The sequence below is a fragment of the Macaca thibetana genome, chromosome 7 (assembly GCF_024542745.1).
Source record: "Macaca thibetana thibetana isolate TM-01 chromosome 7, ASM2454274v1, whole genome shotgun sequence".
In the NCBI taxonomy this organism is placed as follows: domain Eukaryota; kingdom Metazoa; phylum Chordata; class Mammalia; order Primates; family Cercopithecidae; genus Macaca; species Macaca thibetana.
Genome location: NC_065584.1, coordinates 41,271,484 through 41,283,872, shown reverse-complemented (window position 1 = coordinate 41,283,872; position 12,389 = coordinate 41,271,484). Strand labels below are relative to the sequence as shown.

Here is a 12,389-nt window from a genome sequence, read left to right as displayed (position 1 = left end):
AAGACCCCTTCCACTTTCCCTTTTTTACCCTTCTCCCCAGACACAGTCCTCACCATCTTGCACTGTTATTCATCTCCATTGGTACATAACAGATATGGCATTGTGGTCAGGAGACCTGAATTCTTTTTTTTTTTTTTTTTTTTTTTGAGACGGAGTCTTTCTCTGTCACCCAAGCTGGAGTGCAATGGCGCGATCTGGGCTCACTGCAACCTCTGTCTCCTGGGTTCAAGTGATTCTCCTGTCTCAGCCACTGGAGTAGCTGGGATTACAAGCGCCTGCCACCACGACCGGCCAATTTTTGTATTTTTAGTAGAGATGCGGTTTTGCCATGTTGGCCAGGTTGGTCTCGAACTCCTGACCGCAGGGGATCCACCTGCCTCGGCCTCCCAAAGTGCAGGGATTACAGGCGTGAGCCACCGTACCAGACCCTGAATTCTTATTCTATCTTGGCCCTTACTAGCTAAAGGTCTTGGCCAAGCAATTTGACATATCATGGGTAGGGCCTTAGACAGTTTTATTTAGAGATTGGTCAGTTGGGTGTAGTAATTTAAAGTCTTATTATATTAAAACAAACATGGTGATGTTGAATCAATGCAAACTTTATATAAAGTTTTAAGATAAACCAAGAGATTTCAAAGATATTCCCACTTGTGGTGGGTTACTTTGAGCTAAGTCCCCAGATTCCTAGAGGTTCAAGTTCCCTCTCTTATCATTGGAGGTACTTTGTTGAAAAAAGTTAGTGACCTTTAAAGTTTCTTTCAGCTCAGGAATTCTTTCAGCTCATCATTCTCCCCCTTCTCCCCACCAAATTTCAACTTAACCTGATAAACTAGGCATCAGGGAAAAGTTACCGCATATTGCCCAAGGCTTCCGAGGCAATTTCCTGGGCACAAGCAATTAGCTGCCCTAGGCAAAACTGCACAGTAGGCAAAGCCTGCCTCCTCCCTCTCCTGCAGTATCCACCCCCACTACCTCCAGGCTTCCTCAACTGCCTTCAGCTTGCCAGAGCACTCACATCCACCTACAGTTCTGACTTCTACCCAAGCCTTAAGCTCTAAATTTCTCCCTTTCCCTCCCCCATGTAATTTTCGATTCCCTCTTTGGGGTTAGTCTCAGCTAGGTTATACAAGGTGATCTGATTTGAATTTTTCTGATTGACATCTGCATTTTAAAGAATATATTAGCATTAATAGTGAAATATTTATGGGAAATATTTTTGAACCTTGAGCCATAAAGAAGCCCTCTGCTCACTCTAAGATCTTACCCTACCAGTCTCTATCTCTTCAAAAGAAGAGTGGTCACTTCTTGTACCCATGCTTCTGAAATATTGACAATCCCTGTTATACATTAATCAAAGCGAATAGAGTTCTCATAGGTAACATGCAAGTCATGGTTACTTTTTTATTTGCATATTACTCCTTCAGTTGGAAATATCTTACTATCCTTCCTCCATGTATTTAAATTAGGGATCTCAAGCTGGTATCCAAGGATTTCTATATGGCCCTAGATATATTTTGTTTGGCCCTAGATATATTTATATTGGGCCTGTAGCAAGTAATGAGGTAGATACTACTCTTACCCAGTTAACAAAAGCAGCTAGGCTCCTATTGCGTTGTATCTAGTCTACTTCATATGTTTATGTTAATTGCACAGGGTACTTGACTTTTTGACCTCTGCACATCCTTCAAGATCTCATCTAAAAGTCATCTTTTCTACAAGGTGTGAGAATCAATCAATACTTACAGCAAGTTAGTTGCTGGTTGCATTAATCATAAGCACCTAGCTCTTACGCAGGAGCTCCTAGTCTTTTGCAGGGGCTCTGAATAGAATAATTAACTGCAAATGCAATTTAATGGAGTGGGTCTGATGGTGGAGATAGCAGATTATGGCATTGAGGAAGCAGGAGGTACGTTGAGGCTGACTGGGCTTTCACGTACCCTTAAATTGCTCAGTGAAGGATGCTGACTTTTTTACATCTGAGAGTGTTTAGTACTGCCTTGTACCTTCTAGTGACTCTGGAGGCAGTATATATCCTTATATTCCACATAGTGTGAAAGGAAAATATCTTGGGCTCCCAAAATCACTAAGCTAAAGGGAAAAGTCAAGCTGGGAACTGCTTAAGTTCGCAAACCTGCCTCCCATTCTATTCAAAGTCACCCCTCTGCTCACTGAGATAAATGCATATCTGACTGCCTCCTTTGGAGAGGCTAATCAGAAACTCAAAAGAATGCAATCATTTGTCTCTTATCCACCTATGACCTGGAAGTTCCCTCCCCACTTGGAGTTGTCCTGTTTTTCCAGATTGAACCAATGTTCATCTTACATACGTTGATTGATGTCTCATGTATCCCTAAAATGTGTAAAACCAACCTGTGCACCTTGGGCATATGTCATCAGGCCCTCCTGAGGCTGTGCCATGGGCATGCATCCTCAACCTTGGCAAAATACACTTTCTAAATTAACTGAGACCTGTCTCAGATTTTGGGGGTTTACATTTTGGTAACCATGTAGGGATTCTGAGTGGAAGTGCCCCTGACCTTTGGCAAATCTATTGGTGCTTGGTACCAGCATGAGCTAACTTTATGGCTCAAACCAACAGCACAATTTGCTGAGGTAAGGGAGCACCCCCTCCAGAGAATCCCTGATCTCCCAAAATATGGTTGAGATCTAAAGTTTATTTTGCTGTACAACTTCCTCCCAACCTTTTTTTTTTTTTTTTTTAAAGTTCTACTTGCTTCCAACAAGGAAGACAAGTTTTCCTGCTTCCATGACGATGGAAGGTGTAGGTAACTCCTTCATGGAGTTTGAGCTCACTTCCAACAGGGAAGATGAGAGGACTTTTCCTGCTTCTAGGACGATAGAGAGCCATCTTCAGCCTGAGACCCATCTCTAGGTAAGTAGCTGAATTGGGGTTTTGTCTTGGCTAAAGTTAACAATCAGGTGGTCTTAATTTCTCCTTACCATTAGAGCGCTCAGTAATCATATAAGTTGTGCGATCTTTCGTTTTGCTTAACTGTTTTTTGTTGTTTCTGTTTTTGTTGTTGTTTCGGTCTTTTCCCCATTGGGTTTGATCAACTCTATCCGACTTGATTAAAGCCAAAGGAAGTTCCACATTATGGGGAACAAGGCCTCTGAAGTGGCTAACTTTCCACACACATACACACACACACAAAGGTGGTGTGGTAGGGGGAGAAAAATAGCCAGCAAAAGGAAAAAGAAAAAGAGAAAATATTTTTAATTTTGACTACTAAGGGTCTTTATGTACATAACAAGGCCACTTTTTTGCTAGCCAGACCAAACTGAAAAAGCAATGGCTATACTTCTGAAATAGCAGCAATTTTTCCTAGCTGGAATATGGTAATGAGATTTTAAAAGATTTTTTTTAAAGGAGCTCAGCGGTTAAAATCAACTTAATTAAAAGCTAACATCCAAGATGTGTGTGTGTATGTGTGCATATGTGTGATATGTGTGTGTGTGCATATGTGTGTGTTTGTGTTTAACAGGCTTTCATAGTTTTGTTTTTGGTTTTATTCTAGGACCTTGTCTTTTTTTTTTTTTTTTTTTTTTTTTTTTTTTTTCCTTGAGCAAAAGTATTTTTCTTCTCAGTTGACTGAATTCTGTTTTCTTCATTTACTCCTGCTGTCTCTTCCTTCTCTTGCACCCTCTGCTGCATGGAGAACCTAAAATAGATTATAATAACCTGGGGTTCCTTAAAGAAAATGAAGAAGGCACCAGACTCTCTTTGGGGGAGAAACATTTTTTTCCTTATGGAACCCCAAGAATGCGAACAGATAAGTTCGTCTCAGCTCTTAAATTACTTACTTTTGTATTGTGTTATCTTTTTAAATTTTGACTAAAATAGTTATTGCAACAGAGATTACTCTTGGGTTTTTAAGGGAGAGTGTGGTTTAGACACTTAGAAATGTCTTTGTTTAAAAAAAAATTAAGTGTACTGTAAAAGCATCACATGGTCCAATCTCGTAATTCTCACTTTGTGGAGACCCAGGATTCAGTGTGGGCTCTTCCCAGAGCTCAGAGATCCAGTTAAAAGATAGGTAGTCCCTATCTAAATAAAATTGGTGTTCTTATACAATGCTATGATCGATTTTCACAATTTTATGTTTGATTTAGCGTCCATCTTTAATCTCCCTCTAGCACCACTAGACTTTTTCTCTATGTACTTTATGATGTAAATTTTGCTATTTGATTTTCTTCTGAGTTGTTTCCTTTAATATGAAAATTTAAGGCTATTTAGCTGACAACTGCTTAGAGTTGTGAAACAGGTTATCAAGATCTGAAAGTCTAAGATAAGAGAAAAAAGAGTTTTCTAAATCTCTAAGATGTACTTATAATGGCATGCCTACTATGTCTATGTATTGTGTACACAATATTTCACTACCAAAAATAAATAAAAGAGCTCTAATTAATTGGCTTGAGAAAATAAAAGTGCTTGAATCAAATGCCTTATCAGGAAAAAAACAAAAGACTAGCCAAATGGGTTTTCAAGTTTATATAACTTAAGTAAAATCTTTAATAAATAAGTTAGCTGTAAAATTATTGGTAAAATAATATTAGAAATGTCTTAAGAATTGCCAGCATACATTTTTGTTCACAATTATTAATCAAACAATTTCATACTTATCCCTGCCAAATACTATAAATTGTAAAAATTTGGCATAGGGGTTACAAAACTATAAATCCAGCCCAAGACAGAATAATCTTTGCTTGTGTAATCTTTAATAAATAAGACATTGATATTGGTTTAGTAAAAATAGTTACATCTTGAATTTAGTGAGATTACCATAACTTCTCATCTTGTGGCTTTAGGTGGTCTAGTCCATAGGCAGTAAGGTCTGTTTTGGGAAAGGACGGTTATCATCTTTGTTTCAAAGCTAAACTATAAACTAAGTTCCTCCCAAAGTTAGTTTGGCCTATGCCCAGGAATGAACAAGGATAGCTTGGAGGATAGAAGCAAGATGGAGTCAGTTAGGTCAAATCTTTTTCACTGTCTCAGTTATAATTTTAAAATGGCAGCTCCGTAACTTTAAATAATGACAATTACAGTTTTTATAAATAATCTAAACTATTAAAATAAATAATTAGGTAAATGTAATAGGATAAATACTTGTAAACTCATCATAACTTAGAAACTAAGGTTATATTAAATTAAATAATAGATATTTCATTATTTGGATATTTTCCAACAAAAATACATTTGTAGGAAAACATTTAAAAAGTGTATCCTTTTAAAAAATGGTGAACAATTTTTGTCTAATTTAAAGCTTGAAGGTCATGTATAAAACAAGGTAAAAGGAACCAAGAAGAAAAAGAGATTACTAAAGAAAGTTATAAAAATAAAGAGTTCTTTTTTGGTAAGAAAGCTTAAAGGGAAATAATTTCATGAGAAAGAATCTTGTATTGTAAATTTAGTCCTAGAGTAAAATGACTGGTTGTTTAAGAAAGAGGGATGTTCAGGACAAACCAGAATGTCCAAGAATATCAAGAATGGTCTGTGTAAGTCACAATAAGAGGATTTATTAAAAAAATCTTTTATATGATCAAGTTGTCATATTATTATTTAAGTTCTGTTTGCTTAGGAAAAAACTCAGATTACTTTTTTTAAAATTAAGGTTATTTTTGACTTTTTGCTTTAAACATTGCTGATCTTTTCTTTTTTCAGAGTCAAGGAATCTTCTTTTGAGCTATTGACAGCTTTTAACAATTTTGTATACTCACATGAACAAAATTTGGAGCATATTTTTTTCTCTCTACTTGATTTCTCCAGAATTTGGAAACTATTTGTGAGTATTCTTAACTTATGCAATACAGTTATTTGCATAAGTGCAAAAAGAATCTGTTTTCATTTTGCAACAGGACACAATTGGAGAAACTGGTTATTTTACCGAGGTTTTGACTGGAACGGTGTGCTTTCCTTTAAGGAATCAAACTTGACTTATGGAGCCAATAAAGCCCCTTGGGGAAACTGGCCTCATAACTTCCCTGTACAGGGTTCCTGACCCGTGGTAAGTAAATAATGTCACTTTCTGGCAGGCCCAGGAGCTCCAAGTTTATCTTGGGACCTCAAGAGGAAAGGATCACCCAACTCATAGGTATTTGATGGCACAAATCCATGGCTGGTCTCAGCTTTAAAAAAGTCTTATCTGAGATTCCTTCTATGGAACAGAGTTCCCTCAAAGCCAATTCAAAAGACTAAGTAAAAAATATTTATTCTTGCTGTACTGTATGCAAAGAATTAGGCCAAGTAAAATAAAGCATACCAGTCTTATCATGTTTTGTCATTAGTAAAAATGGGAAACTGGAGAGAGAAAATTTATGTTTCAAAACCAAGATACACTTCTTAGATTCTAGTCTTGCCTAATGTTTCTCAATTTTATTATTTTCTACAGTTTGGACCGAATTCTAATTTTTCTTGGCTACAAGCTTTCAAAATAATGTTTTCAATTGTTTTCCCTCTTCAGAAGAAAATAACAGCAATCTATTTACATCCATAAACCACTTTCATGCCTGCCTGCCAGTGTTTGGACTTCAGAGTAATGTGGCCTATATAGATTTTCCAGAATTGTTCTTTTTGTGGTTGTTGTTTATCTCCCTTCCTCCCCCTATTTTCTCTTCATAGGACATGAGAGTTTACAACCTTCTAACAAAACTGTCCTAGTAACTTGGGACTTACCTGTCTAGGAACAAATCATCCTAGCCATGAGAGCTCAGACAAAACGTGGGACCAGGGGCTCATTTGCTCCTAAAATGCTTTCTCCAAAAGATTTTACAAAAAGCAGGGGAGAGAAATTTGAAAGGAAAATATCTTGGGCCCCCAAAATCACTAAGCTAAAGGGAAAAGTCAAGCTGGGACTGCTTAGAGCAATCCTGCCTCCCATTCTATTCAAAGTCACCCCTCTGCTCACTGAGATAAATGCATATCTGATTGCCTCCTTTGGAGAGGCTAATAGAAACTCCAAAGAATACAACAATTTATCTCTTTTCTACTTATGACCCAGAAGCCACCTGCCTGCTTCAAGTTATCCTGCCTTTCCAGATCGAACCAATGTTTATTTTATATATGTTGATTGACATCTCATGTCTCCCTAAAATGTATAAACCAAACTGTGCTCTGATCACCTTGGGCACACGTAGTCAGGACCTCCTGAGGCTGTGTCACGAGCACGTGTCCTCAACTTTGACAAAATAAACTTTCTAAATTAACTGAGACCTGTATCAAATTTTGGGGCTTCACAATAGTGTCAGTATTTATACAAATTTCATTTGTATTATGCGACATCTTTGCCATCTTTTTCCCCGCTTTCACATAGAAACTGAGCTATTTGGACCATTTAGACCTCAGTCAGGACCCTTTCTTGCATTGCCTTTTCCCTTACCAAAGCAAAATAAGCAAAAACAGAACATCCTGCCCTCAATTCCCTCCATTGCCATACCTCTCCCAAGAGGGTAAACATAATAATGACACTAATCATCATTAAAAAATCATAGCATAAATCTAGTGTGTCTTGGAGCTTTGCTGTGGCCTACCAAATAAGAATTAAAATATAATTCTCCTAGTATTTGGTAACTGAACATCCTTGGACTGGAGGTTGAAAGGAGCTAATATTATTCTAAATCTTATCCTTTTGCATACAGAGTAATGGCAAAATTCCAGCATAATAATACTGGACATTACATAATGCCCTTTTTCACAGGCATTCATAGTGCTTTGCAAAATTTCCTATGCATTTTTTCTCAGTATTAGATAATAAGAGAAGAGAGATGATTGATTCTAGATGGGGAAAGAGGGATAGGCAAAGCCTGAATCCAAAAAAATAAAGTGTGAGGCAGAAAGCTTAAGAGTGGACTCCTGACTCTGAACCTAATGTTCTTTCTACTATTCTTCTGAAGGCAAATGCTTACTTTTCTTTTTTTGGGTCTGCTATTTAATAGCACCTAATGAATATTGAAAAGCAAAAGGAGAATGGCCCTTGAAATTGAACACTAACAAGAGACATGTTTAGAAGGTAGGATTTATTAAAACTGGGTTCCAGATAAGCCTATTTTTAAAAATTAAGAAACCAAAAGCAAATCAAAATTAGGGGAAAATATGAAATATCTACAAAACAACCTGCATCTTTATGTACCCTAATAATAGAAGGTATGGAAAATTGTTAGATTAAAAAAAGACCAGACTATCCTCAAATAACCTAGAGGTAAACAGTAATACGTTATAATTCATCTGATAAATTTCTCAAACCGTGTGTTTTATTCAGCCTGGACTCACTAGGGATTTTTCAAAGTTCCAGATTTATAAGAAAAAAAAATACTTGAAATTGAAAAGTGGGGGTAATATATAGTGATTAAAGTTTGAGTCTGATTTTTTTTCAGTAAAAGGAACCAGTGATGCAATAGTCCCAGGGATTTAAAAGAGTTTCCTCAAATATATCTGGGGGATAAGAAACACCAAAGAGAAAATAGGCCCAGTAATAAATGACAAATGAGACGAAATGAGATTTTGAAATAGTTGGGCTACTGAACTGATATTTTAAATAGATCTTTTAACAAGAAAAACAAAAAAGGGGCTAAGGATAGAGAAGGAACAAGAGTTGTCTGCAGAATGCTGATAAATAGCAAGCAAGGGAATTCAGTGCTTGCAAAATTAAGGATTTTCCAAATCAGCAAACTTGGGGGATATGCCTTGCCACCAGGGATAAGAAAGAACTGAGTAATTTATATTCTGAATCACATTTTCTCTTACATTTTCATTCAGCCAGGATAATCAAACCATATTATAAACCCCAGAAACTGCTTTAACATGCAAAACATGCAAAACACCTGGCTTGCATTCTCACTCCTAATATCCTCAGATAATCACACATGCTTTTAACAAACAAATTTAATTATCTGCAAATGCCAAGAACTCTACTAGGTACTACAAATACAAAGAAGCATTAGCATCTTTCCCAAATCATTCCACCCACCTTGGAATTCCACTCACCTTGGAAATCATTCCACTCACCTTGGAACACTCACTCAGTTTTGACCCAGGACCCCATCTGCCCTTCAAAGCAAGCAGGTTTGTTGAAGATCTGATGGCTGCAGGTATGTGGTCTACCTTTGTAGTATAGTTTGAAGTCGGGTAGTGCGATGCCTCCAGCTTTGTTCTTTTTGTTTATCATTGTCTTGGCTATATGTGCTCTTTCTTGGTTTCATATAAATTTTAAAATAGTTTTTTCTAAGTCAAAGTTTTTTCTAGATCGAAGTATAGTCAAGGGTTTCTTTGTGATAACACTACACTCTTAGACTCGCTTTCTTAATTTGGAGAGAAAGCACTGGAGTTAGAGATAAGTCTCAACCCTCAGAACCCTCAGTGTACCATGGGTATGTATTCAATATGACAGTGTCATCTGTCCTACATGTTGCTAAAGGGAAAAAAAAGTTGACAACCACTGCTCTAACTAGGGCTTTTCAGATCATGTGAGAAAGTTGGTCAGATTTCTAGAGCCACGTAACTACAAATATGGGACAACCAAGGTATTAAGTTTGGGGATCATGGTATAACTCAAGTAAATTGGGTTGAGCTTCACTTAACTCACTCTCAGTACACTCTCATACTCAAAGACACAAATCTGAGGAGTCATAGAGTATTTATTAGTACAACCCTGTTCTCACTTTTATATTTTGACTTCGTTTCTTGACAACTCCAAAGAGAATAGTACATTCTGTACACAGCAAGAATTGTTTAAGTCCTTTTCCCATTACTGTCTCTCTCAGTAGGCTTCACACAGATGGCAGCTGCTCCTGAAAACATTCACTCTCATTTCTCAACTCCTTAACTCTAACCAATATCCAGTCAATGAATCTCTCTTCTCATCCTTGACATCATTGTTATTCAGTCCACTTTGTTCTTGATTCAGAGAGTATGTACTTTAGGAGCATGGTTTTCCTTTCTAGACTTCGGTGCTGATGGAGACAGATGCCCTTTATTGTCAGAATTACCTCCAAGTGACTTGAAGGATTTTTGTTCCTGTGTTTTAATTTTATATATTTTTTGAAATATAGGTGTTTAAATACGTTCTTCTTTTTTTCCTGTACTTTCTACTTTTAAAATTAGCATGTATTGACTTTATAATAAGAAAATAGTTATTTTTAACTTAAAAAGCTTATATATGCTCATTATAAAAAACTTGGAAAATTCAGAAGTAGAGGAATAATATAATCATGAAGAACATTTCGATTTTAATGCATTTTCTTTATCTACTAAACATGCACATATATACACACATACAGACTATACTGTTCTGTATTGTTTACTTGATGTACTTTGAGTATTTTCTCTTTTTATTAAGTATCCTTCTGAATATTATTTTAATGACTCTACTGCTTTTCATTGTATGGATATATCATAATTTATTCATCCATCTCCCTGTTGTTAGAAATTTAGATTGTTTCTAATTTTCACCACTCTATAATGTTCACTAATCTTTTCATCTATACTCTTTTGTTAAAATGAATCACAAAAAACTTAGAATTCCTGAGCCAAATATTATCAATATTTCTTTAAATTTTGTGAAAGATTTAACTGTTCTCCAAAACAGAGACTAATATAATGAACTCCCTTATACAAATCATCCCACAATCAACACAACAAAATTTTACAAAATCTTTATTTTTAAGGTTCCTGATATGCAATACGTTGTCTGATTGTGTTCTAGAAATTAACCAATTTTTATTCTCACTATCATTGTGAAACTCCCACAAGAACTCTAACTTGTATTGAGTGTCTCTAATATCTGATCATTGTTGGCAAATATGGTTAGCTATTTCAAACCAAAGTTGTTAGAATCTTGCCTCACATTGTCCTAAGAGTCTAGTCTAGATCCTTTAAAAATTCATTTCATCTCACAATGCAGTTTCTATCTTTCAAGATTGTCTATCTTCACTTCAGCAGAGGAGCTCAGACTTCAACTGACAGTCCTTTAGTCTTTGGAAAATTGATGTGGGCATCAGTTTCCCCTCTGTGCGAGTATCTCTGGTGTACTTGGGGAATCCAAACTCAATTCTAATCATCCAGTTACTTATTGGGATGTACTGTGAGTAATGATAATTGAAGGTTCTTGGCAGTTTGTAATCTCATGCTAAGTTTCCATATGTCAGCCTTCTTCAAGGTCTGTATCTTTGCTGAATAGACCAAAACTTACAATATATAATTAAATGTTATATGCATCATCAAAACTAGGCTAGTCTATTTATACGGAAATTTAGTATCTCGCTAACTTATTACTTTGATTTGAAGATAGATGTTGGCACTCAAAGAATTATTATTATTGTATAAATAATATAATAACTATATGGTATACTGGAAAAATCACCAAAATGGGAATAAAGAGTCAAATTCTAGACTCAACTCTGCTATTAACTAGTTATATAATGTTAGATTAGTTTTAAAATCACCCAGTATTTAATTTTGGTTTTTAAATTTACTAAAGTGTCCTCTGGTTCTAAAATTCCACAAATTAAAAATGTCTTGATATAACTTATTACCCATTTACCATTAAAAATGCACTTTAAAAGATGATAGCTAGCATAGTAGTTGCTATGACATTATCTGTAGAAGTTAATGTAAGTCACCTAGTGGTGTGATGCTGATAAATGTTTTTAACAACAAGCTCTCTGATGAAAACAGCTTGGATATGTATCTTTGGCTTAGTTCCAGAGTGTGACTATTCACCACAGATGATTTAAAGTCACTGAATGTGGAAATGGAAATAGATAGGCACAATCATCTCACAAGCCAGTGTAAGCTGGCTCTGGCACAATACTGGACCTGCATTTATATGGTATTCCAGGAAAAATACATTCAGCTGCAAGTAACAAACAATCTAGCTACCAGTGGCTTAAACAATAAAGGAATGTATTTTTTTTTCCGTGTAAAAGAAGTCTGGAATTAGTGGTTCAAAGGTTGTTTCAGCAGTTCCACCATCTCAGGGTATTGGGTCAGTTTCTTCATAATTATATTGACCTTCTACCTTATTGTTACAAATCAGCTAGAGTAGCTCCAAGCTTCCTCTCCTTTTAGGACCATATCCAAAGTAGAAAAGAAATTGTAGAGAAAATATACTTTTTACTTGTCATTGTTTTCCTCCTTTTATTAAAGAGAATGAAAAAATTTTCCCAGAAACCCCAAAAAGCTTCTCCTCATGTTTCACTAGCCACGACTGAATCCCATGTCCACTGTCAGACCCGTCACTGGCAAAGAGGATGTGAATTGCCACAGTTGGTTCAGATCAATTGTGATTTTAACCCTGGGACTGGACATATGGACAAAAGAGGAAGTAACATTGATGTAGGCAAATAACAGTGTCGGCTACATGTAAAAAAAGTTTCAA

At 36.1% G+C, this 12,389-nt stretch overlaps 1 long non-coding RNA gene across 4 annotated transcripts in view; it reads right to left on the bottom strand.

The window, feature by feature from the left end:
• Positions 1–5,287: 5,287 nt before the first annotated feature.
• LOC126958673 (uncharacterized) overlaps positions 5,288–12,389 on the bottom strand; it is a 38,392-nt gene continuing 31,290 nt past the window's right edge. For 2 of the 4 annotated variants that reach the window (XR_007727259.1, XR_007727260.1), the window contains one exon: positions 5,288–12,311. This is a non-coding gene — a long non-coding RNA (uncharacterized LOC126958673). The remainder of the gene's footprint in view (positions 12,312–12,389) is intronic. The other 2 variants (XR_007727261.1, XR_007727262.1) reach the window with 1 other exon arrangement.